Source organism: Dermacentor andersoni, chromosome 8 (genome assembly GCF_023375885.2).
Source record: "Dermacentor andersoni chromosome 8, qqDerAnde1_hic_scaffold, whole genome shotgun sequence".
In the NCBI taxonomy this organism is placed as follows: Eukaryota; Metazoa; Arthropoda; class Arachnida; order Ixodida; family Ixodidae; genus Dermacentor; species Dermacentor andersoni.
In genome coordinates, this window is record NC_092821.1 from 58,032,527 (window position 1) to 58,058,490 (window position 25,964).

Consider the following 25,964-nt stretch of genomic DNA (forward strand, 5'->3'; position numbering starts at 1 on the left):
TTTTCCATCATATTGTCCCACAAGCCAACACAAAACCAGGCCAAACTTACTTTGTTAATGGTACGTAAAACGCAGCAGACCTGCTGCACTGCTAGGGCACATCATGAACAATGTCCCTATTATGCTAATTTATAATCAATATGGACGTCTTCTAGATATCCTGAATCCACGACCAAATGTCCCACAACGCCCTTTGGACGATTGTTAATAAAATGTCCCAGACGCGTCCTACATCCTGACAAAGATGTCCTGATGTACTCGGGATTGTGCAATAAGAATAATCCATATTTAAACATCTCTTGGACGTCCGAATATCCTATATGACGTTCGTGGGACGTTCCTATGAACGTCCTATTCGCGCGCATGGGACGATCCCCTGGACATGCAAGGATGATCCACAGGCTTACATATGTCCTAGGGGCGTTCGAATTTCCCGTTTTGAATATCTGTAATTGGACATCTGTAGGGCGTTGGTGGTTCAATGGGTCATCTTCAAACAACCTGTGGACGCGTCCGAATATCCGATTTTGATGTACGATGGATGTTTTTTAGATGTGCTTTTCTTTTGCGTCGGACGATCCTACAGACATCCGTAGTACATCATTTGGACTTCTGTGGACATCCGACGGACGTCAGAATAACCGTTGTAGGATGACCTTTGCACGTTCACTGGAGATATCTGTTGTCCAATGGGAATTTACATATGCTTTTTCCGTGTGTGCTTCGTAGGACCGAAAACTATATACGCGAAAATAAACACAGCAGGTGCACGCTGCATGAAGAACAAGAAAAACACTTGTTCACAGAAGGGAACTGTACAATAACATAGCAGAATTAAAGCCAGCACTGCGGCCCAATGCACGTGGTACCATCAAGCGGCAATAAAACAAAAATGAACTAAAGAAGAGAAAGAAAGGCATCTATTCCTAAGGCATAAATACATGTCATATGCAATTATAAACACCGTTTGGGCAGTCTGAACGCATATACCACCGCGCAAAGTAGCACGAATGACTCTTTTCAGAAGTATTGCCAGCAGTTTCCAACGGCGCGACCTTGTGCAGCCCGATCGCAGCGCCGCCGCAGCAGTTTTGGTCGTCGCGCGTCTCACTGCAAAGCATGCGTAGGCCAGCCGCTCGCCCCACTCAACTGTATTCTAGAGCAGTAGACATTCACGTCCTCCGTGCATCTTCTGAACTTGTCTTCTCTTACTTAATGCGTTAGTGTCGTTAAAGCTGCATAATTAAGAAAGATTTAGCTTCCGAGCACTTCTCGCAGCACGATGAACCAGCACCTACAACAGGCGAGGCGTTCATTCTACATTGCTGAAAGTGCCGCCGTGTTTGATCGCAGTTTGTGCGCGTGAATATCGGCCGCGTGTCTGATACCCTACATTTGCTCGCAGGTTGACGAAACTTTGCAGCATGGAAGGAGCAAGAAAGCTGCGGTAAGTTGTTCGGCTATACCTAGCGTTATATAACGCGAGATTTGAGCACGTAGTAACACTTTAGGGACTGATCGTTCCATGTACTGCGGCCTCGGGTGCATCCATCGTGTATCGTCCGGATTCTGTGATTTTCTTTACCGTACTTTCGATCGCCTACGTGTGCAACCGCACGCGCGGGTGAAGTATCTTACACCAACCATCTTGCTCTTCAGCTTGTCGTGCTTTCACTCATGTGCTCTGCGGATGGGCGGGCAGGGACGCGCGTGCCAGCTGCGCTTTGCACCGCCGATCTTGTTTTCCTTGCTCGTTGGTGCCGAAGACAACGCGACTTCATTTGCAGCGCTCGGAAATATCTTCTCTGTCGTTGGACGCCAGCTGAAGTGCTCTGTTCAATGAGTTACGTGCTGAACTTTGTTTAATTGCAGTAATATAGAATGCTGGGCAAGCTGGTTTGCGTTCATGATTGGTAGCGCAAAAGGAGACACACACGCAGGTGGAGGGACACGACGCATGCGCTTACCGACAGCTGAAGCTATTCGGTCATTCCAGCGACGCAGGCGGCGCCACGTGGCCCTCCTCCGAAGCATTTACCCGGTGTTAGAAATTAGCGACGTACTTCGGCGGTTCGGTCTGGCGGTATGCATGGACGCGCCGATAAGGAAAAAAGGGAATAGTAATAATATGTGCAGCGTGCCGCAGTTCTGAAACGGTGCCGTAGCGAGTGTTCACTGCTAAGGTATCATCAAAATGTACTTCAAGACAGGCGTAACAACCTGAGGCACTGAAACCAGTTGCGAAGCTTGTACTACATTTGCATGATGCTGAATCGCGTACAGAGGTGATCCCACTTGTCTACGGTGATCGAGCCGAGCTCTGCGCAAGGAAGAAACAAATTTTAAGGGAGGTACCAAGTTACGAAGAAACAACTCGAAACGCAAATGCAAAAACGTGAAACCCCGTTCAGGCACAAGTGCATTGTCCTTAGTTAAACAGCTACGCTAAAGTTCAGTGCATTCGCTCCGCCGTACGCTGCTCTAGGCTCTAGACGAGCGTGATCACCCCCATACGTTACAAGTTTCATAAATTGTTGTATTATACAGCCGTTGTTTTTTTTAGTTTATATTTCAAAATGCACTAAAGTTTGTTTCTTACTGCACAGGATTAATTTGTTGAACACAGGGGCGCTTGAAAAACAACTAACGTCTGTTACCGGTATGCGCTTGTGTTTACAAAGTGTTTGTGAAAAGACAAATATATGTCTTCATGCCCGTGAGCATTTTCAAGGCTGTAACGACATACTGACCTTTACAGAGCCTGTACCTTCACATGCTGCAGTGTTAACGTAGTGTGGCGGGCCCTTGATTGCACTCGTCTGCAGGCAGAGCAATTCAACGCTGACCTCAGTGCCTCTAATGAAATAGTAAGCTGTTGGTTTGACATGATTTTTGCAAAGGGTAGCGCAGAAGCGTTGCGGAAAAAGGAGACATGGACAGGAAAGATGCTCACCTGCAACTAAGTATATTTTCAGAGAGAAAACAATTTCACACAACCTAAAAAAGATAGGGCAAAAACATGGCGTTGACCTCGTCTTCACAGCTCTTCTCAAGCTCTCTCCGTTGTGCGCCCTTGCTAAACGGTCATAAGAAGAAGAAGACCTGTGAAAAGAAACGCACGAAACCGAAACCACTCGCCTGCTGGGCCATCGAAATGAAATATGATACCACTCGACTGTGGGAAAGTTTACATTGGGTAGCCGGGGCATTGTCTAAATGACAGGCTAAGAGAGAACATTCTTCGTGTTAAAGGCCCTGAGCAACTCCGCGCACCTTCTTGCGAACTGCAGGGATTGTGTCTGTAAATCCCCTTTTCGATAGAGTTGAGATAAAAAGCAGATCCAAAGGCAGACTCGAAAGGGAAATCCTTGAGGCAGGTCAGATTCACATTCATGCTTACCTTTGTATTGGTGCCCTCTCAGTTCATCTGATGGATAAGGAATTTAGGTTCTTCGCCCTTGGCTGAAGTTTCTACGCCCCCCTCCTCTGTCACTCTCCCCCTGCCCCCTCCGAAGGTTTTTTTTTTTTTGAATGACTTCTGTCAGGCCACTTGCACGTGCCATTGTTGCTATCACCTACACTATAGCTGTCATTATTGATGTAGTGATGCATGCCCCGTTGATAGGCAAATTTTATATATATAGAAAGTGTAAAAGTTTTTTTTTTTTACAATTCTTGATGACAGGGCGTGTGCAATAACGTTCCTGGTGGTTTGTCTCTGAATATATACTTAGTCGCAAGTGAGCGGCATTCCTGTCCCCGTCTCCTTTTTCTGCAACGCTTCTGTGCTCCCCTTTGCAAAAATTGTCTCTAATGAACTTGATGCCGCAGCATATGAAGAGACTTGCATTGAATGTAGCTTCGCTTTCATTTACACACCTTTGCGTCTCTTTAGTGAGAGAGAAAGCATGGTTTGCAGCTAAACTAGAGGGCTTGACGTGCTTTGCTGCTCGAGATGCACAAGCTTGCGAGATTGCCTTATCACCGTCTCGGCAGCCATTTTTACCTACCGTCATGCCGTCTATAGTCCCTGGAATGATGGAATTGTCCACCCACACACGAAAAAAGCCTAAATGTGCATACCCCTCCCAAAAAAGGCCCCATGCATACGGTGTGCAAGCGTAGTAGCACACCGTATGCATGGGGCCAGCTGTGTGCTGTCCATGGCCCCGCAGCATTATTTATTTATTTATTTATTTATAATACTCTCAAGGTCCACAGGGTATTAGGGAGAGGAGTGGGAAGACGGTATGATTCTGGCACACTTTCTTAAATTTGGTACTGTTGGTGATACAGGGATGAACGCAGTGAGGTGTTCTATTGGGTGCTGGTGTGTGGGATGACGGAGTTGGCAGTAGCACTCGAGCAGTAAATCGGCGCTCTGACCATGGACTGAGGGTCAACACATTATGAAAAAATGTGGAGGATGCTGAAACGTCGCCTTGAAGAGTGGAACGCGATAGCGTTCACAGACCCCTTACTTCTTTTCATGCTTCTCGGCAACTGTAGCTTGTGTAACCGTAACGTTTATTGGGAAACGCTGGCTACGAACTCTATGCACGAAGGTGAGCTTTTTGGTGGAAACATGGCCTCTTGCATGGGTCAATCTCCTGTTATTGTTTCACAGTTTTAATATTTTACTCTGAGAAGAGCTAGCATAAAAAGGACATGTGCTGTTGGTGTTGTTTTTTTTTTTATTACATTTGTTTGTGGGCTGCAATTCTCAAAATTCTAAGGAATAACTTTGTAAAAAATGAAATACAAAGTATGAGCAGCTTTGGTGCTAGAGAAGCGGTTGGGTATGTGTGGTTCGGAATTTGCTTCGTAATTCTTGCTGAGGCAACGTCCAACGCTGGACACCGGATTTTCTGCGGCACGGGCTCCTTAACGCAGTCGCGTTAGTATAAGATGGACAAAGTGCAAGATGGTTCCTAAAGTTGGGATGCGTAATACATTTTATAAAATAAACATAGACAAGAATTCTTGCACCGCAAGGTGAGATCAGAAGACAAGGGTTGCATTCACGGAGGAGACAATAGCTTGACGAGAATAATTGGACAAAATGAAATGGGCGGCGCAGTTCTGATTGGACTGAAGAATCTTTGTCTCGAGAATGGAATCCAGAAAGTATTATCTCACAGTGAAGCATGAGTCAAGGTTGGTAAGCTTGTTGCATACAAGTGATAAAGAGGGCTGGTTTACACACCTGCTATTTTTGTAGATGAAGTATGCTTGGACAATCTCGTGTGCAAACTGATCGCAATGGCACGATGGCTGTAGAAAACTTTTGTGTCTGAAAATTTTGTGCTGCAGCCACACTCTCGGAAATGAGCAGAAAGACTGAAATTTAGTGTTCCTTTTAATTCTTGTGCTTCCTGGGCCACTCATTGAAGCAGCAAGCAGTTTGTCTGTTTTAAGTGCTGCCACAGTTAAGAGGTATATCGTAGGCGTTACCTGTTTGGACAAGGGGAACCGGCTCGTGTGTGTCATATGTTTTGAATGCTTTATTTAGACAATACATTGTCTGGGATGTAAGGGCTAAAGGCGGATGCAACTGCCTGACAAAGGCCCCCCTACCCGTACCTTGCTCAGTGGGTGGAACATCATGAAAATACAGTGGAACTATGTAGAAACAAGAAAAGGAACGAAGTTTGTGTGGTAAGCAAACAAGTATACAAAAAACGTAAGATTGTTGCACTATATACATAATATATCATCAGTAATGTGCAAGAACAAGGAAATATTTAAGCAAGCGTATAATACTGATCAGTGTTACAAAACATTATATAGGAAACAGGAGAAAAAAGATGTAAGAGAAACAACTAAAATAAAAAGTTATCGAGACTGCAAGGACAGTTAAGTACCATTAGAAGCTTAGCAAGAGATAATTCCTAACCTTTTTTTTAGACTGTAAGCAGACCTGCATGGCTGAATCATATTAGCGATTACTCGATTATTGTTTAGGAAATGAGGTACTATGTAGGCGAGTGCCTGAGTACCATATCTGGTTCTAGACATAGGTGTTCTAAGTCGGTTATGCCAAAGGTGATATTGTGAGTTGTCGGATGACGAAGATATGGACAGGGTATTTGGGTCATGCAGAATTTCGCTATGTGTGTATTGGAATTTGATGATCTATTGTATGTTTAGCTTGGAAAAGTATGGTGCAGTATGGTCACTTCGTTTAAGGTTCTACATGCAACGCACAGCTTTTTTTTTGTAGGATTACCATATTTTCTTGAATCTAGGTCGACCCCGATTCTAAGCCGACTCCCTAAAGTCCGAAGCCAACAAAAAGATATATACTACCTCGAGTGTAGGCCAAACAAAAAAAAAGCGAGGACAGCGTTCTCAAAATGGAAACAGCATTTATAGAATCTGAACGTGCAGAGCTCATTCAACGTTGTCGTCGCTTCTAGACTTGTCACTGTGTTCCTTGTCACTGTCACCTTCAAACAGTGCACTATCTTCGGTACCAACAAGCGCATTAGATATGCTGCACTTTTTGAAGGCACAAACGATCAAAGTACCTGGGATGTCGTCCCACGCTGCAGCTTCCCAGCCCGCCAGCTGCGATAGCAATGCATGTTTGATGCGGCCCGTTGCCGTTAGCATGTGGTCTTTGTCAGTCAACCAGTCTGTGTAATATTTCTGCCGACAATCCTTGAAAGGTTTGTTGATGCAGACATCAAGTGGCTGCAACTGGCCCGTCATGCCACCTGGTATGACAGCGAGGTCCGTGTTCGCTTGGGTGAGCGCAGCCTTCACGTTGTGGGTCAAGTGCCCACGGTAAGAGTCGACGACAAGAAGCGCACACCGATACGGCCAACACGACACAGGTCAAAATGGTGACCTCGCTTGTGTATGGTTGGCTACTGGCACGGCTAGTAGCGGCTGCGATACTGACTTTTCTAGATGGCGCTAGCTATGCACCATATTTAGCAGTTTCAATCAAAAACTGGCACGTTTTTAATATCCCCGAATCTAAGCCGACCCTAGAGTTTGGAATATGATTATTTGGAAAAAACTATCGGCCTAGATTCGAATAAATACAGTATTAACCTATGTAAATTTGTCTTAGTAGTTGTACCATAGAATAAAGAACAACTTTAGAGAAGGCAAACTGTAACTTTCGCAGTGATGCGAAAATAAGTAGCGGCAGCGCATGGAACTTACCTAGGTGGACGCCAGATAGCGCTGCTAAAACAGGAAGCGGAAATGCACATTTTTCTTTTTTTTTTAGACCATTATTCAATATGACCACTTTTTGCCGGTCGTGTACGCTTGTATCCGCTTGTACGCGCCGCACTCGCCCCGCCGGCTATGCGGCATGCCTCGATGCCTCGGCTGCCGCGTAGCCGGTGCGTTCTAATTGCCAGGAGACCAAAGAGCCTCTACTGACGCCCATACAAACAAGACACAAGTGAGTGAACAGAATGTGCGACTTTATCGGCAGAAGACAAGCAGTGTACATTCTCGTGCAATAGCAGAAATAAAATTTGTATGTCAAGATACGCTGGAATCTTTGACGTGAGCTCATAAACGGCTCACCGTCGTCGTCGCACATGGCGGTCTACTAACGCGCGACAACCAGCGGCGCAAGCAGATTGGACAGAGTGTCCCGCTTATTTGCACCAGCAGTCGCCGTTAAAGATGAGCAACTTGCATTGCGAAGCAATTGGGTGAACCAGGCATCTGCTGCCGCAGCCAACACAGCGACATGGACTACCCGGCATTTTAGCGTTAACTGCTTTCCAACCTGCACGTTACTTTTCTTTCGGGTGCCACTAGTGTGTGGCTCGCACTTGGTGTCCCACATTGTCTCAATATGGACAAGTCGCTTTCGCGGGCATCACCTTCATCAGCCACTTTTGCGGGCCTTTGCACCCAACTTCACACACGTCGGACCATGTAAGCACGTATGCCGATCTCCATTCGTGCTTAATCGCGGCCGAGAAAGGCAACAGGCACAATTTGCCCATGGCTGCAGCGGGAAAGGCTGAACGGGCAGCACGAATCACGGTGTGTCAATGAGGAGTCTATGTCGCTGTGCAGATTGCAGGAGGAAATGCTTACTTCGAGAGACTGCTTTCCAATGCAACTGACCAGGCCGCCACATCCGATAAGCATAAAATGGTGACCGTAACCAAGGGAGATAACAGCAAAAATAAACGGCAATCATTCACCACATAGTATTCAAAGAATACATTATACATTGGCTACAAACCATATGGCAACAGTGAGCATTCACATCGACAGGTCTCTTAGGATACATTCAGCCTCCTACTTACAAGCATAATGCTTGCCTTCGTCGCATGTGGTGGTCTGGTAACGAGCGACAACCCACAGCAGAAACAGATTGGACGGTGTGTCCCACCTGTTTCCAGCGACAGTCGCCCTTAAAGATGAGCAACTTGCAATGCAAAGCAATCGGGTGACGCGGGCATCTGCTGCTGCAGCCTACACAGCGACATGGACTACCCAGCATTTTAGCGTTGACTCCTTTCCAACCTGCACATTTCTTTTCTTTCGGGGGCCGCTAATGTGTGGCTCACATTTGGTGTCCCACATTGTCTCAATATGGACAAGTCGCTTTCGCGGCCATCACCTTCATCAGCCACTTTTGCGGGCCTTTCCACCCATACAGCTATCAACTTCGTACACGTACGACAACGTAAGCACGTATGCTGGTCTCTGTTCATGCCTAATCGTGGCCGAGAAAGGCCAGAGGCACAATTTGCCCATGGCTGCAGCAGGAAAGAACGAACGGGAGCACCAGTTACGGCGCGTGTACACTGGGAGTCTATGTCGCTGTGCGGACTGCAGGAGCAAATGCTTACCTCGAGAGACTGCTTACCAATGCAACTGACCAGGCCCCCACATCCGAGAAATGTAACACGGCGACCACAACCAAGTGGGGCAGCAAAACGAGATTCTACAATCAATCATTCAGTGTAAGTTGTGCAAAGACCCAGGCTATCGAGGAAGAAGAGCAATCATCGAGACTAGGAATATGGAAAATGAGAAAGCTTGCATTCAAGAGAGAAGCCACTCTGCTCTGCAAGCATTGAATGCCAAAAACATCAAGAAAAGTAAAATGGTGCATAGCAAACGGTGCGTAGGTTAATGCAAGACACATGTCGATGTTGCATCAGCTATTTCGGGAGAGGAATTGTGCATGACAATATACACTAAAAGGTACTGCTACTACAGATATGTTATGCTACTAGACAGTGACTGGTATTAAGTATCAGCGAAGAATCGGTTGACCTTTATGTTTGGATGAATGATCTCTAACGAGAATGGGCAATGAAAAAGCTTGCATTTATAGAAGAAAAATTACACTTGGCACAAATGGAATTTACATGGCCAGGAAGCTGATTAAGGGCAAACTGACGGAACTCTTTTGACCAGTGTCGTCCGTGCTTGATCAGAAGTTGCAGGTGCATCTGAAGACGAAGAATTTCTATAAAGTCCTTTTCGAGTTACCTGGATGACTCAGCCAATTTGTCCGGGCTGGTGGAATGGTGGCTGAAGCTCTTTTCAGTCTTGACACAGTGCTCTGCAGACTTGATATCTCATGTAAATTCTTCTGCATGCGCTTCTTTGTTCGTGGTGTAAAAGCCTTGAAAATTCGGCTCCAGCCCTTTGTTGGTGTGGATAGGAGCTCCTGTGATGACCAAGATATGCTTGGCATGGACTCTGTTGGGGCAGAACGGTGACACATGAGATACAGGACAGATTAGCCAAACTCATGTGTGTTTTCTTTTATGTTCTAACCAATTATACTGAACCATAAACATGAACATTCATTTCTACTGCAAACAAATGACATGTATCTCAAGACTAGCAAGCCAATACAGCATATATCAGGCATATTTATTCCTGAACCACGTGTTGTTTACTTTGTAGTAGCAGCCAACATCCACACAATGGCCTTGTTGTTGCAGGCATCAGCTTCTGTTTAGTGCGTGGAATGTGTTGCTTTATACTGGTGCCATCCTCAATACTGCATGTCTGGAACAGAAATTTTGACTGAATCAGAAATTGAAAAAGCGCAGTTTTGCAATATGAAATGCAAAAAGGTGTGATATATATATTTAATGGTTTGCGACTACAGAATGCATGCAAATGTACACTGTCTGTTCTAGGGTGCTTAGGCAGCACATTAAATAAATATTGCTATTGTCCATAAAATTTATGTCTGCCTAACTGTACAATGCATGTAAACAGCTTAAGTATTATTAAGATTCAAATGAGAACATTTGTGCGTTCATTTATACACTAGAAGAGATCACACTGCTGGTTCCACAAGCAAATGCATGAAAGTCGTGAAGCTATTAGAACTGATGCATTATTTTTCTGCACGAACGTGATGCACTGCTTCACTACTGCAAAAATAACTGCCCTACGGTAAACCAAACTGAACAGCAAGAACATTTGGAACCGACAAATATGAAATATGAGTGAATTATCATGTTTGCAACTGTTTGATACATTAAATTCTGTACTTTCACATTTTACCCATGGATCATTCGGTTTTGTGGACGAAAGAAGTTGCCGGCGGACTCGAAAAAAGTTTTATATGTATATTGTTAAGGTTACCCGGTCACCTATGGCCACGGCTACAATAAGATGAAAAATGAAACGCGCGTTCCGATATCGCTCTTTCTTTCCCTATTGTGTGTGTATAACGACAGCCTCGCAAGTAACGGTCTATTTAGGAAACAGCAACGGAGAATCCCGACTGCCATAGGTTGTGCAGGATCTAGTTCGTTAACTTGTGCCCGCCTGGAAGGTAATGAGACGGATATTATATAGCGATTCAAGCAGCGGTGTTAAACGACTCACCGTTATTGCCATTGTCAGCTGCAGCAGAATCCAGCTCCCGTTTCGATGCAGACATGTTCCGAATGGCTCACGACCGAAACCCAACTTTTGGGCTTACATGTCCGCTTGCAAACACGTCACTTCACCCCAGGTTAAATAATGCGAGACATCGAAGCGCAATAAAGTAGTTTTAGCAAAAGAGAAGCAACCATACTGAGTGCACGAACGAACGAATCCGTGCCGCCATGCACTCGAAAATACCGGTAAAAATTTTAAATCCAGGCCAGAGGTCACGCGAAAGATCGATGATGCTGAACGCTATTTGCATTTATAAGGACGAAGAAACAATAAGCACACTTACAAAGACTACAATATCTAATTAGAAATTATAATTTTGCCCTTTTCCTTATGTAATAAAAATGCTTCGGTAATTGTAAGAGAATGCTTGTAAGATAAAATTGCGCTTATTACGGCACCTCTAGCGGAAAATGTTGAAACTAACGTAAGCATCCCGAAGTGATTCTACTATGCTGGTGTTGTTAGCAGCAGCGCACGGTAAATTTTTTCGTCCTCTGTGGCCATTTGTTGAACTTGAGAGTGTGCGGGGCCTGGTTGTACTCCAGATTAGTAGGCAGTAGTGTGTATGTGAATGAACAAGGGTATGATATAACTAGTTTTAACTATTTTGGCATCAAGGTTCTGTTATTATACAATATAGAAATTGACCTGCACATATTTGCATGTTATGTGGAGCACTCATGTGGTTTCCGATAGTTGCCCATTTCCTTCTGACTGCTTATGGCGGCACACACCTTGCTCAATGTGTTCTTGGCTGTGAACACCATCTGGATGCCAAGCCCAGAAGCAACCTTCTTCAAGTTCAGCACAGTGCGTTGGCGGGCTAGTTGGTGCAAATCCATAAATACTTTGTTTAGCGCAAAAACACAGACACTAGAAAGACGACAGGACAAGGCGCCTTGACCTGTCATCTTTCTTGTGTCTGCTGTTTTGCGCTAAACAAAGTATTCATGGCTTCTTCAAGCTGTATGAAATGCATTGCGTGTACAGGAGCGCAACCACTGACGACCTGTCATCTTCTCTTGCTTATCTTCAAAGATACTCTCAGTTTTTTTGCCAACTTCTGCCAAAACATGTTTTGGAATCCAATTTTGGAAAACCACGCTACTTGGAACGCAACCTTCTTGGGATTTGTTTATAAGTGATTACTGACAAGATACTATCCACCAGGATTGTTCTGAGAAATTGTGAAATGATTTTCACTGCTGAAACTTTAGAACCTCAAATTAACAAAATTTGATATGTAGCGAAGTTTTTCGCTGCAAGTACAAGTTCGTTATATCAAGGCTCACTTGTAAACCAATTCCAGGATGCGGAACTGCACTTGAATATATTTAAATTTATTGCTGATGCTGTGGTTTTCAAGCTTTTACTTGTGACTGTACATGGAGCAAGCCAAACAGTCATGCGCATTGTCAGTGCTGAAGTGCTGGTGTCAGCTATTCCAGTAAATGTTTCATTGGAGAGCATTTTTGGCACATCCGAGACAAGGCTTGATCGCAGAACACCTATGATACTTAGAGAGGGGAAACTTTGCCTTCCACATTGCAACGGAAATAATAGTAGTGGTGACATGGTGAACTAACCTATGAGACCCACCACTAAATGCCACAGATGTACTCCTGCCTGGTATTCAGCCGTAAGAAAGGCAATTGCATCTTGAACAGAGGCCTGCACTGGCTGTCTGGGTGAGCACATCAATTGAAGTACAGCTGCTGTGGGTTCCCCGTGCCCAGCCGAGTCAAGTCGTAGGTTGAGCATTCGGTGTGGCTGTGGGCGACACTCCCTAACAAAATTCACCGTTACCTAGATATGAAATAAATACATGTGCTCTCTCTGGCCTGGTCTCTGGTCACCTTATAGGTACTATAGGGGACAGGACTGCCCAGGACGCGGCTCCAACAGCTGAAGCGGGGGAAAACTATATTGCTGCACCGTCTAGTGATGGTTCGCCTGGTTCAAGATCAAGAACGAGCGCATGCGCATCCTAACTTGCCAGCAAGCATGTACTGGCTGGCGCCTTCACATCAGTTGCTCTTTGCCCACGGGCCTTACTTGAGGTGCCGCTATGACGGCATCGGTTCAAAGCGTCTGCTGCACGTACTGCAGCGCTGGTGACAAAGCACTTGTCATGGCTTTCACCAGCAGGCACAAGCGGGCACCACCAGGCATCCTTTTAACTGCAGCAGTGGCTTAGTGGTAGAGCATCCCCCATGTATGCAAAGGGTACTGGGTTCAAATCTCGGTGTTGCAGGAAACCCGCCTATTTTTCAGATGCGCAGAGATGTCCCGTGGCCTGACGCTTGGCCATTGCGGGATATCAACATTTGGAGTAGGCTGTTCTTCCCAAACTAGAGGGCGTCCACGCCTAATAGACGCTTTGGGATGCGACATGGGAAATTACTACCATGGGAACACCCCAGAAGCCCTTATTTGTGGCCACAGGGTTCACTCAGATTTACGCCGTACAGGCTCCTTCCCTACAAAAGGTCACCTCTAAAGAAAGGCAAGCGTAACGAAGAGGGATTGTTGCACTCATTTGAATAATGTGTGGTAGCACGATTTTAAAGTTGCAGCTGAGGCGGCCACTCGACCACAGCACCACAACTAATGCCCAGTCATGGATGCTGGATAAAAACACACGTCATGTTTTCATTGAGCAGCTCTTATTGGACTGACTGGACAAGAAAGTTTTGCCTTTTCCTTTCCTGTTCTTTCCAGCAGCCACCATTCCCATTGAGATAATCTTGGTATACATTAGGCATACACTGTATTTTCTAGACTGTAGTGTGCACCCAGTGTACAGACCACAGCAACCAATATAGCTCTTAAATAAATAGTTTTCGTTTAGATAGCCTGCACCTGCTGTACAGTCCATAGGGACTAACCGGTATACAGCAGAGAAGCAAGCTTTGGCCAAGCTGGTGTCCTGCACGACCGTGCCTTCTCCCATGCTGGAATTTTCCTCAGATGTTCCAGGAAAGTAGCGCACATCCATACACCTTTTTCATTGACATCAAAATTTTTTGCCACTGCTCGATTGGGCTTTAGTTCTTGTGCTTTCTCGACGACACTGATCTTGAATGATGCTGTGAAGGCTTTGCATCTTTTTGCTGTCGTCACAAGTGTTCTATCTTTTGCGCATAAATCCGTGGCACATTTTGTACTGAGATTTCGTGCGTGTGCTCACAAGTCAAAGTACTCAAAAGCAGCCACTTTACAGATTGTGAGCAGCATTCACTTGCGCATCACAAGCTGCCTTTATGGGCTGGAAATATTGCTCAGGTGCAGCGACACTGATTATGCAGCCGATTTCTCTGTGTTTTAGCACGAGAAAAATTTGTCGGCACAGTGTGTACTTGTTTTCTACATATATGCTTCCAACCATTATAAAAGAAATCTTGTATATTCCCCACTCCGTCAAATTTTAACCTTTAGACTTGCATAATTTGCAAACTATGGTCCAGAAAGTACAGCATATATTCTTTGCATTTTTGTGGACTGCAGGTTCATTAATATTCTTTTTTTCTGTAGCTCTTGCCTGCTGCTATGGTATTGAAATTCAATGCACAGCTTGTATCGCACTGGTAAGAGAAAGGTAGTTTCTGTTATTTCACATAAATTTTTGTGCAAGTTGCTGGACGACCTTAAAAAAGACACGGTCACAACTCTGTCAGTGTTTGTGCATGCGTAAATAATCAAGGTGCAGCAGCTGCATAATTCTTCAAAGGAAATGCATTATTGCTCTGTACGATAAAAACAAAATAATTACACTGGCAAAATGCGAACGTAGAAAGGAAGCGAGTGCTGCATCTCGGAGATAGTGGTGGCTGCTGCAAAGAAGAGCAAACGAGAGAGAGAGACGAATCGTAAGTCTCGTCCAGTTCCATCTCGGCCGCGCCATGAAAGCCCTTCGATGGCACACTCACTGAAATGGTCAATGCTCGCACTTCAACATTCCCAATGCATGCGACTGTTCTGATTCAGTCTAAAGCGAAGAGAGAAAGGGGCACCGCACCATCTTCTGGTGATGGGCTGCCCCGTCCTGCGCTGAAGCAACACCGAGCATGCATCTGCTCCTCTTTCCCAGCCGTGGCTCCACATGGCGATCGATACGAGTGAATGCATATGGAGCCCCTGCTCCCTATCTTGGAGGTAATCTACAGTGGGCTGAGCAAGTGGAGATGGCTGGTAACTTTGTGTGGGCTGTGTTCTCAGGTGCCTAGTGTTAGAGGTCACATAATCTCAAGTTTCTGCGACACGGTAAAGCCAGAGGCAGCGTGAAAAGGTTGGCTCCCCCCTACTGCCGTTCTTTACCATGCCAGCATTGTGGCAGCGCGTGTTCACAGTCGTCGAGTGAGATTTGTTAGCCTATGTTTGCATGACTCCATGCTTGTTGATTTAATTAATGAAACAGCACAGAATGTGATGTTGCAAACATTGCAAGTGGACTCCCCGCCCCCCCCCCCCCCTGCTTCGTGCCAAATGAGAAATGCATATGCTGGGTAGACGTGGTACACTTAACATGTTTCTCAGGTGGCAGGTTCCTGATATTAATGCTATTTGTGCCTTTCCTGCAGCACTCGTCTGTTTTTAGCCATAGCCAGCATTGAGGGCGGAGTTGTGAGTGCTGCGGTTATAACCATGAACTTACTGCAGGTTGCAAACGACAGGTGGAGCTCTGTTTAATAAATATTTTATGTTCTGTCAATAATGTTCAGATCACATTTTTTAATCTACCTCATCTAACAGTATGGTTAAATACATTGTACGTCTTTACGTTCACTAATGAGGTAATGTGGGGCGTCAGAACGAGTTATTGCACTCTACTTGGTGCAGCACCTCTCTGGGCCGAGTAAAGTGATGAACTTTTTCAATGCCTTATTGAGGACTTTCAAAATGCCGGTTGTAGTACAATTGTGTGTAGCCGGAAATGCCACAAGTTGCATTGCATCAATTTCAAGTGTATATCGGCATCAGTCGTGCATTTCAATGACCTCCCGTGGCCTCACAGTGGCCTCTCACAAACTTCTTCGATCTAATTCTCTTTAATGATGAATAGCAGACTTAAGGGGTTAGTTTCATGGCAATGAAGCGGCTTTGTTAGCAAAGTATTGTGAAACAGCATAGGAATGGTTTGTATGTGAACAGCCATGGCCCTGGTCCATTGTCTTTAAACACCGCCATGCTCCATGACATGAGTTCTAGTACAGTGCGGTTAAATATCCCCTATATTTGGGTTCCCTCATGGCTCGTTATTATTGAACTGAGGTAAGTAATGGCATTATCTTTTTGTTGCAGTGTCCAGCTGTGGCCAGAGGGCAAACTTCTTGAACAGCAGCCGTGCTGTCCAGCTTTTGCCCAGAATCTTCAACAAGCGAAACGAAAAGGAAACGTGGTTCTGCCACTATGACTGACAACAAAAGGTTAGTTTTGTGTTTGGAGGAGGCATTGTGATGCTCAGTTATGCAGTACTTTTTCTATTTTGAGTGCTACAATAAAAACATGGAAGCAATAATTAAGCAGGACATAGCACAATGAAACCAATAAATGGGTTGTTTTAGGATACAAGCACAACCTTCGTATTGTGAGTTATGCACTGAAATAAAAATATTAGAAATTGTTCAAATAATATTCTGTAATAAGCTGGATTATTAGTACGTACAAAAAGTTACTCTGTTTGCATAAGGAGACAACAGATCACCAAATACTGTAGGTCTCATAATCTTATTTCGGGCCACTTCTTTCTTCAACAGTTTGGCGAACGTTAGCTGGGATGCCCCGTGGGCGTGTGCATGTTTTATGTGCAGTTCATTTCTGCTGTAGTTTTATTTTCTTGCTCTTAAGAGACAACACCTTATGAGTGAAAGCCTTCCTTTATGGCCTTGACTGCAAGTTTTCTTGCTAAACTGCCGGAGATGGGTGTGCATGAAGTACCGTACTTATTCAATTATAAGGTGGTCACAGTTTTAAGATAAGAGTACTGTTAGGGCACCCAAGAAAAAGAACATAATTATGAGCACTAATATAAGGCAATGTAGAGTAGCGTATGGATTATTCAGACTGTGTGGGGATTGCCCGAAATACGAAATAACCTGAAGCACCCAGAGTAATCGGAAGCATTGGTGTGGTTATAGCGAATATCACCTTATGGAGTGGATTTACGGCAGCCTACGCTGCGCTGCCTTAAGCCCACACTTGTGTATACAGGGTGTCTCAGCTAACTTTAGCCAGAGTTAGCTAACTTTAGCCAGAGTTTGAAAATATGTAGCGGGACAGAATCAAGGTAACATTGTTCGCCGTCGCTTGGAGATACAGAAATAAGTTTCTTTCATTATGTCTAATTCGACAATTATTCTAAATAATTACCTTTTCAAATATTATGGTTAGATTAGAAGTGTTAATGAAAAAAATTAGAGCGACACGAAAAACTCGATTGCCACACAATAGGCCGCTCGAGGCACTTTATGTGTATTCGCGGGCTTCTTTCACGGTTGGAAAAACATTTATGTAGTGTGTATTGAGCAATAGATAGCTGTATTGGGAGTTTTTCGTGCTGCTCTACAATTTTCTTATTGGAACCTTTTATCTAATTATAATATTTGACAAGTTGATTGAATAATTAGGACAATTATGTAGCTAAGTAGAATGAAAAACATAATCTGAATGTCTCCAAGTGACGGCAAACAACATTACCTTTGTTCTGTGCAGCTACGTGGCATTCACATATTTTTAAACTCTAGCTGAAGTTAGCTGGAACACCCTGTATATAACTTATATGGGATGTCCCATGTAACTTTAGCCAAACATTGCTGCTTGACCGTGACGAGTCAAGTGGAAAGCAGACATGAAAGACAATCACAATGGAACAGAAGGAAGCTATCTAAAGGCAGTTGGGTCAGGTTCTAACAGAATGTTTTCGTTTGACATTTTTATGCTCCGCTCAGAAGGAGCAGAAGCACGAATGTACATGCCCTGTCCACTTAACTATGAGTGGACTAATGGAGTGAGAAACGCGGTCTGCATACAAGCTGCCTAAGCGGAGTGTCACAGCAGTCTTTCGCTAGTGAGGGTGGTCTATACACGGGCTTTCCCTCGCGAATCCGTCGAGCCACCTTTCTTGTCTCACACTTTCTGAGATGGCTGCCTGCAGTCAGACATTCTCAACCATGCCGTCCATGTCAACCACGCCTCTATGTTCATCTGCACAGCACAAGGAACGAAAGTGATTTTGCATAGATAAAGGTTTGCTGGAAAAAGTTGCACGTGCTGACCCATTGGAATACCTTGTAGTGTGGGAGGATGTGCTGCAAAATATGGTGCACGCTGCGGAGCGCGTTGGCATTAGAGAGGATTGCATTGGATGCGGAATGCAAGCTTGCTGGCTATCACGTGGCATTTCCCAAGTCAATGCTTTATTTACACTAGATAAAATGGATGAGTAACGCATTACAAGCATATGTCTAGTTACTTCATGGAGAAATAAGTTATATATATTCGTTTTACTTTATGAAAGTGACCACTGGAATTTTTTATTACAGTGAAGCTGTTTATGGCTAGGGTTCCGTGATGTTTTCATGTGTGAGAGCAAAATCTGTCGTCATCAACAATGGCTCGTACTCTCCTAATCAATCATCATCAGCAATGACTCATACCCTCCAAGGCTGTTTATGGTTAGGGTTCCGTGAAACTTGCAGCGAGCAAAAACTACCATCATCAGCAATGGCTCGTACCTCCTGAGCAATGCAATAGCTCATCCCTCTCTTGCTGCTCTTTGTTGGCCATGTGCATCATGACGTAGTGTACACTGAATTGATCAAGGAATTGTTGGATATCCTCGTAGGTGGTGTGTGTTTGTGCTTCATGCACTTCGTGGTACTTCTGCTTGAGCAGTTTCTACGTCGTGACTTCCTTGGGATTTTCAGTTGGAGGCAAGGGAAATGTGTTCATGTGGTACGAACACATTTATTTTCTTGATCGGTGGTAATGTGTTCCTTTGTTCAGTATTCTGTGCCGCCTCTGTGTCGTCTGCTGAACAGCTTCGCTGGTCATCCACCTTCACATGGTGGAATGGCTCATGAATTCTTTTTGTTTCACTACCCTGAATTTGGCCAGAGGGCGCTGCAACTACAAAAGGTCCGCTTCGCTAAACGCATAACTAAAACATGAAAGTCGCCCGCCACTCCGCTTGGCTTAACAGGGCAGCTCGGAGCCGAAGCGGACCATAAGGATGCTCAAGTATAATGCTCTAATAAGTCACGCATTCCACACGCCAAAGATTCTTTTGTTGTTTTCAAATTTTATTGCATGCGTAGCCGTGTACCGCTCTGCCGGCCGCAAAGCCATCATCTTATTTCCATGTTTACAGTTGTGCAGCCCATTGGGCATACATTGCAGCAAATGGCAACATTGGATATAACAAAGTAATGGATATAAAGTAATTTCACCATGTAGTCTCCCTTCACCTTTGTTGTAATGAGGTTTGAGTATGGTGTTATGCTCCACAACAAATCTTGCCTGCTGCAGGATTCCTGACAGCATTGGAGCATGCAGCACCAAGCTAGGAGGCGAGGATGCGACCGCTGGTTCCTGGGAGTGCCACGTGTGCCAGAAGACTTTGTGCTCCAGATGGTACCTCCGTGCTCACATGAGGATGCACTCGGGCACAGAGTCGCATGCTTGTACCATGTGTGGCAAAAAATTCGCTGTGAAAGGGTCTTTAGTTATGCACCTTCGTGCACACACTGGTGAAAAGCCCCACAAGTGTTCTCTGTGCCCTGCGGCATTTGCAAACAGAACCAATCTGAACAACCACGTCTTGATTCATAGCGGGGAGAGACCATACGTGTGTGAAGAATGCGGTCAGGCATTTAGTGCGCGATCGCATCTTGTGACTCACACCCGTACGCACACTGGCGAGCAGCCTTGGGCCTGTGAAGAGTGCGGCAAGGGGTTCTCCGCCCGGTCCAACCTGGTGCGCCACTTGCGGTTGCACAGCAGAGAACGACCTTATGTCTGCCACTTGTGCCCAACAACTTTCTCGCAAAAGGGTCACCTCACCACTCATATCCGTGCGCACACGGAAGAAAAACTGCACGAATGCCGCCTTTGTCTGAAGAAATTTGCTCGGCATGAGAATGTTATTAGCCACATGCACAGGGCACACTATGCAGAGAATCCCAGTGCAGAGACGGTGGCAAGTGAAGTGTCTCTCTCACCAAGCAGCACCTCGATGCCGTGGCCAGGAACGACTCTTAGGACGTATAGCCGAGTGAGGAACCATGGCCTCTGCGACCCTGTATGTGCGGGCGATGCAGAATAGGGAGACCTTGGACATGCTGTCAAAACAACTGTGCTTAGCTGCGTCTTCTGTCGCTTTCGTTAGGTGTTCCTTGAGACTCTTAAACTGCAACCTGGGCTGCCTTATCCCAAGGCCTATGATGAGCGTGTGGCTTAAATGTTTTTGCTGTTTAGGCATTCTGTAGAAGCCACACGTGATTTTCTTGCTGCCGATAGCCACAAATCCTGTAGTTTAACTTTCTTTTCTTTTTTTTCAGGTATACTGTATAGACTCATGTAAGCGCCACTGGCCACACCTTATTTTTTCATAATTCTGGCCAGGTGCAGTCCTTACAAGGGACTAAACCTTTTGGTGAAAATAGAGCCGCCCCAGCCAGCAACTCATGCACACCTCAGATCCATTGCATCAGAGTTGTTAACGTGCAGATTTCGCCATGTAATAGCGGCTTGAAAAAATGTGCAGCGCGCGTCATCAGGCCACGAAATGCGACGGCTTCTCCTTTTTGAATTTTGTTCACAAATTCTGGGCTGCCACATTGGAAGTACTGCCCTTACACGAGTCTGTATGGTATTGTTCATCTTTGTTGGTGGAAAAATGCCCATAAAACAAATACTTTTGTCAGTTATTACAGAGAAAATGAGTTGATAAATACATACTTATGGATGGAATGCTAAATCAATAAAATATTCTTTGCACCAGGCTATGTCACTGCTCTTGAAAGTGGCAAGATTTCAATATATTAAGTGTAATTAAGCATGTGTCACATTAGATCCGATCCTTCTGCAATAAGACTGCAATTGAAGTGCAGTCCTTTTGTAATGAGATGACAGCAATTGAAGTGGTGGATTTGAAAATGTGATCCTCTGTCCCCATGCTCTTTGGCGGGGCCAAATAGTTTGGCTGTGCACATGGCTGTTGTATGAGTGCCATGAAACATTATGAGTGCAGCAGGATCGACCAACTTTATGGAGCAGCAGAACACTGCTGGGTATTCTCTGGCAGCTGCAGACTGAGTGCCTAGGGACACCTTGGACGTTGCCAACTTCGCCCCGGCCTCAGTCGCTGCCCTCAGCGATCCTGCTGGGCCCAAGCTGCGCCTTCGCGTCCATCGCTGTTGTACCGAGCCTGGGCTTCGCCCAGCTGCCATTGCTGCCAGTGCGCTGTCGTTGAGCTTTGCCCTAACCTGCGTCGCCGTACACAAACTGTGCGAGAACTGAGCTGCAGAGCCAGTTCGTGCCTTTGACTAGGGTGTCAGAACAAAATGTTTTTCCTTCTGCTTTTAGTTTTGTTTCATTGAAAAAGTTCCATTTCTGTTCCGGAACAAAAAAAGAAACATCAGTAACAGTTCATAAAGGTTTTGGTTTGCGAGCAAAAATTTTCAAAGCAATGTAACAATAAAAACATGGTACTTATATTTTTCCATAAGTGGGTTATAAATTTGGAGATCATGCTCAGTGCCTTGAGACAAGGCACAAAATAATAAATAACATTGCGGTTACGTTTTTACTTGGGTCATAAATATCCTTTCTTTTCGTTTTTCGTTTGGTTCTGTTCCGACACGCTGGCTTTGACAGACTCACAGTGCCCTGGCCTCAGTGACTTCTATTGCTATTTCCCAGGGCAAAGCTTTTATGAGAGACAATTGCAGCAAGTTGGGTGCGTTGGTAAACTTGCATAATGACAAATACTAAACGCCACAAAAAAGACAGGGACTAAGAAATGAAATAGACAAAACAGCATCATGCAGGGCTCCTAGAAATTCCTAGTACTTTGTCATTACCACCTCTAAGAGAAGTGCATTGTCTTCTTTTTGTTCTCGTACTGCACTGCCATCATGTTATGCCTACACCACTATGCCTTTCATTCTATCGTCTGTAGTCTGACCATATTGCTCAGCTGGCGTGTAATATTATTTTAGCATTCAATGCTTTCCTCTTGCAGTTGCATTCTCCCTACTACAGTTCAGAGGAGGGCATTTCTTTCAATTTATCAAATAGAAAGAAGCCGCCAAGGAAAGTGCTGTGTTCAAATTCATTTTCTTAGTTCATATAGTGAACTTATAGGGGGACATGGGTCTTAAGAACGGAAAATTGCGATAAAAAATACATTTTTGGGAACTAATTGTTTCAGCATCTGCAATGCCTAATCTACTGTATCAAAATTATTTGCCCAGAAACGCACCCCAAGTGTAAAAAGTGGTGAGAAAGGAGCCCAAAACCATTCAGAAATGCCTAAGTTCACAGGGCTATATCTCGTCTTTTCTACTGCTGAGTGCTGCCATTTTGGTATCATTTGAAAAGCTCAAATTTCCGCCTTTCAGTTCCCCACATTCTCGCCTCCTATGACCGCACAGGAAAAGCACAAACTTAAAGCAACCAGGGGCCAGTCTGATGAAACTCGTGATGCATGCTGGAGGTGCCTTCTGACTGGCGGTTCCTATGGCAACTAGCACCTTGACACTACCAACACAGAACTTGCCTGCTAAGCTAAGCCTACCAGGGCCTGCTTCAAAAACTGTTGATCTGTCTTTTCCTTGCTGATTATATTGCTAACATGAGCGGCAAATTTACCCTCTCGAAAAGGTTTGAAACTGGCCATGTACCTACGGAAAGTGAAGCACAAGCTGTCTCCACTTCCTACAGCAAGTAGTTTTACTTCGGAGACCGCAGACGATGTGCCGTTGCGTACTCCCATGCGTCTCGCACGTATGTGTGTTTGTGTTGTCGCATTCCAGATCCTCTTACGAGCCTATACGTGTGCCTAATGTCAACATTGCCCGATGGATATTTGTGTATTTTTATCGTGCGTAATTTATATTTCTTGGGTATGAAGCTTGAAGTGGATATTTTCCCCGTTATTACAGCATAAGCTGTTATAGGCTCATTCCTGCAGCCATTTCAGGTGGCGATGGTGCCCGCCGCCGCTGCCACTGCCGAGAATGAGAAGAAAAAATGCCCAGTTCTCACCGGGATCGAACTCGAACCGGCTGCGCGGTAGTGAGCTACTCTGCCACTGAGCCATGCTAGCGCTTGCTAGCATTCCATGGGAAAATGCCCTATAGAATCGTCCTAGCGCACAAGAAGAAATGTGATGCGATATGTGCACTGCGTAGCATTGATACATGCGCGTTCTGCATTGCAGTTGCATATTATCACACCAGGTAGAACGCCATGTAGCAGATGCACAGGTAGCTGTACAGTGCAGTTAAATAATGTTTGAGGCAGAAACAGAAGTTTAAGGAGATGTATACAAGAATGCTAGAAAAAATATACATTGTGTGCCTGACTAAATCAAGCTGGCTAGATTACTATGTCCTTGCCGCGTTTCAAAGGGGATGCCAATAAATCGTGATCATTAGCATCATATCATGCCACTTGCCTTGCCATGTGAGATGTGTGCTGTGTAGCATGTGTTGTGCGCCTTTTGCATTGCAGTTGCATATTACACCAGGTGGTATGCCATGTAGCAGTTGCATAGGTAGCTGTACAAGGTAGATGGAGAAGTCTTGAGGAAGAAAAAGATTATGAAGATGTGTAAATCTTGCTGTAATGAAAAACATGTATGGCATACCTGGTTAATTCAAGCAGGCAAGGTGACTGTTTTTCACCATTCCGTTCCAAAGAGAAGGGCATTAAATCATCATCACCATTACCGTCATGTGCCATTTAAAAAGCGCGCTGCGCAGCATCAATATGTGCAAACTGTACATTGCAGTTCTGTTATATTCCTCCAGATGTCCTGACATGTAGCAGTTGCATGCTCCACGTAGCTGGACTTAGCTAACTCAAGCAAGCTAGGTGATTATTTGTCACCATCCCATTTTGAAGGAGATGCCAATGAAACATCACCATCATCATAACGGCAACGTACCATGCCACAGGTGAATGGACATGTGTACCATGTAGTCTGAATACCTGTGTTTCCTCTTCAGTACATGTTGTGGTGCCTCCTTGCAAGGTACAAATCTCTGCTGAAGATGCGAATCATAGAGCTGCTTGTGCATCTCCAACCAGGCAACATTGGGCTCAACAGACCATTGTGCAGAGAGCAGGGCAAGCTGCAGCTCACTGTCGACACCGAGCAGACAGTTCAGATCATTCTCGTCAAAACAGCTCGAGAAGACTTCGTCGCAAAGACCCTGTAGTGCGTGGTGCCAAAAATGCAGCTCCTATGCAGCCACTCCTCCAGCTTACGCTGTGACTGTGCTGCGACTGTGCTGCCAGTGCTGCCTGTGCTGCCCGTGCCTGTGACTTTCTTTAGTTTCACAGCAAAGCTGTGTACCTCTACCCTCCAAGGAAATTTTCATGTTGTAAGTAAAAAGCTCCCCATACGTGGGCTAAACCTGAAGATAGTGCAATGCTGGGCCTACCCGCGGTGGAGGTGAAGCAGGCGTTAAGCACTCCCCATACGTGGGCGATCCCAAATATAGTGCAATGCCGGGCCGACGCACGGCAGAAGTGCAGTTCGTCATTAAGAGGCCTCTTAATTACGGCCTCTTGAGAGGCCAGTGCATCTGCAAAAGGTGGGAATGGCATAAACTACATTAGTACTATTAGCACTTACATAAGGAAAATGGGATGCTTCCTTGATGAATGTTTACGTGAGCATGCACAGTGTGTCAAGATTAAGACTGGTACTAATCTTGTTGTTCATTGTGCAACGTGTGGATGTTCACCCCGCCTAAAAGACACACATGTTCTGAGAAAATACAGCGATCAGGTGGCCAGGGTAATCTTTGAGGCCTTCCCTTTGTTCTTTTCTCTCTTTCAGGCTGTTGTACATAGTATATATTTGTATGGGTTTTAATAAAGATGTTGGCACTCAGCGCTAGTCCTGTGCTCTTCCTTGTCTATGTGTTTTTTGGCACTGTTTAAACTAGGTTGCACCCAAACGCTCCTATGACAACCTTGTTTGCATTGAGGCATACATCAGGGATGCTTTTATACTTGAGCAGTTCTGTTTTTCAGTATTTCCATATTTAGAGAAAGCTTACGATAAGACATGGTGCTTCAAAGTTCTCCGAGATATTTTAGCAATGGGTATATGTTGCAATATGTTAAAACACAATCAAAAGGTATCTCTGTTTTGCACATTTCGCGTAAGAGTGGGCACAGCTTTGTCTAGGCCATTCACCCTGAAGACTGGCATGCCACAAGAGGGCTTGCTTAGTTGCACATTCTTTATTGCAAAAATGAATTCCCTGCACACAGTCGTTCCACACACTATGTTTTATTCTGTTTATGTCAACGATGTACAGATAGGCTTCAAATCATGCAATGTTGGCATCTGCGAACGACAAGTGCTACTTGGAATAAACAAATTTTCCTAATGGACAGATGAAAATTGTTCTTAAATAAACACCCAGAAAAGTACTTGTGTACTCTTCTAAAAAAAAGGAAAGGGGGGGGGGGTCTAACACCAGTACCTAGAACTGCGGTCAAGGGAGATAAACTCTGTGAACAATGAACATAAATTTTTAGAAATAATTTTTGACTTGAAGATTATATTTAATGCCCATTTAAGCTACCTGAAGACGAAATGTCTGAAAGCAATGAACCTCTTAAAGCTTCTGTCATGCACATCATGGGGTAGCGATCGAAAATGCCTCTTGAACTTCTACAGGAGCCTTGTCTGCTTTCACCTTGACTATGGTGCTATGACCTGTCATTCTGCAATGCCAAGCACACTAAATATCCTAAACCCTGTTCACCATTTAGGTATCCCCTTCACGACATGTGCTTTCAGGAAAAGCCCC

General features: G+C 44.9%; 1 long non-coding RNA gene across 2 annotated transcripts; it reads left to right on the top strand.

The window, feature by feature from the left end:
• The first annotated feature begins 905 nt into the window (after nt 1–905).
• On the top strand, nt 906–25,034 carry LOC126520181 (uncharacterized). Of its 2 annotated transcripts, none has more exons than XR_011895995.1 (4): nt 906–1,303; nt 1,406–1,447; nt 16,210–16,334; nt 22,530–25,034. It is a non-coding gene; the product is annotated as an uncharacterized lncRNA (long non-coding RNA). The 2 variants fall into 2 exon arrangements; XR_011895996.1 differs by having other exon boundaries at nt 22,792–25,034.
• Nucleotides 25,035–25,964: the final 930 nt, after the last annotated feature.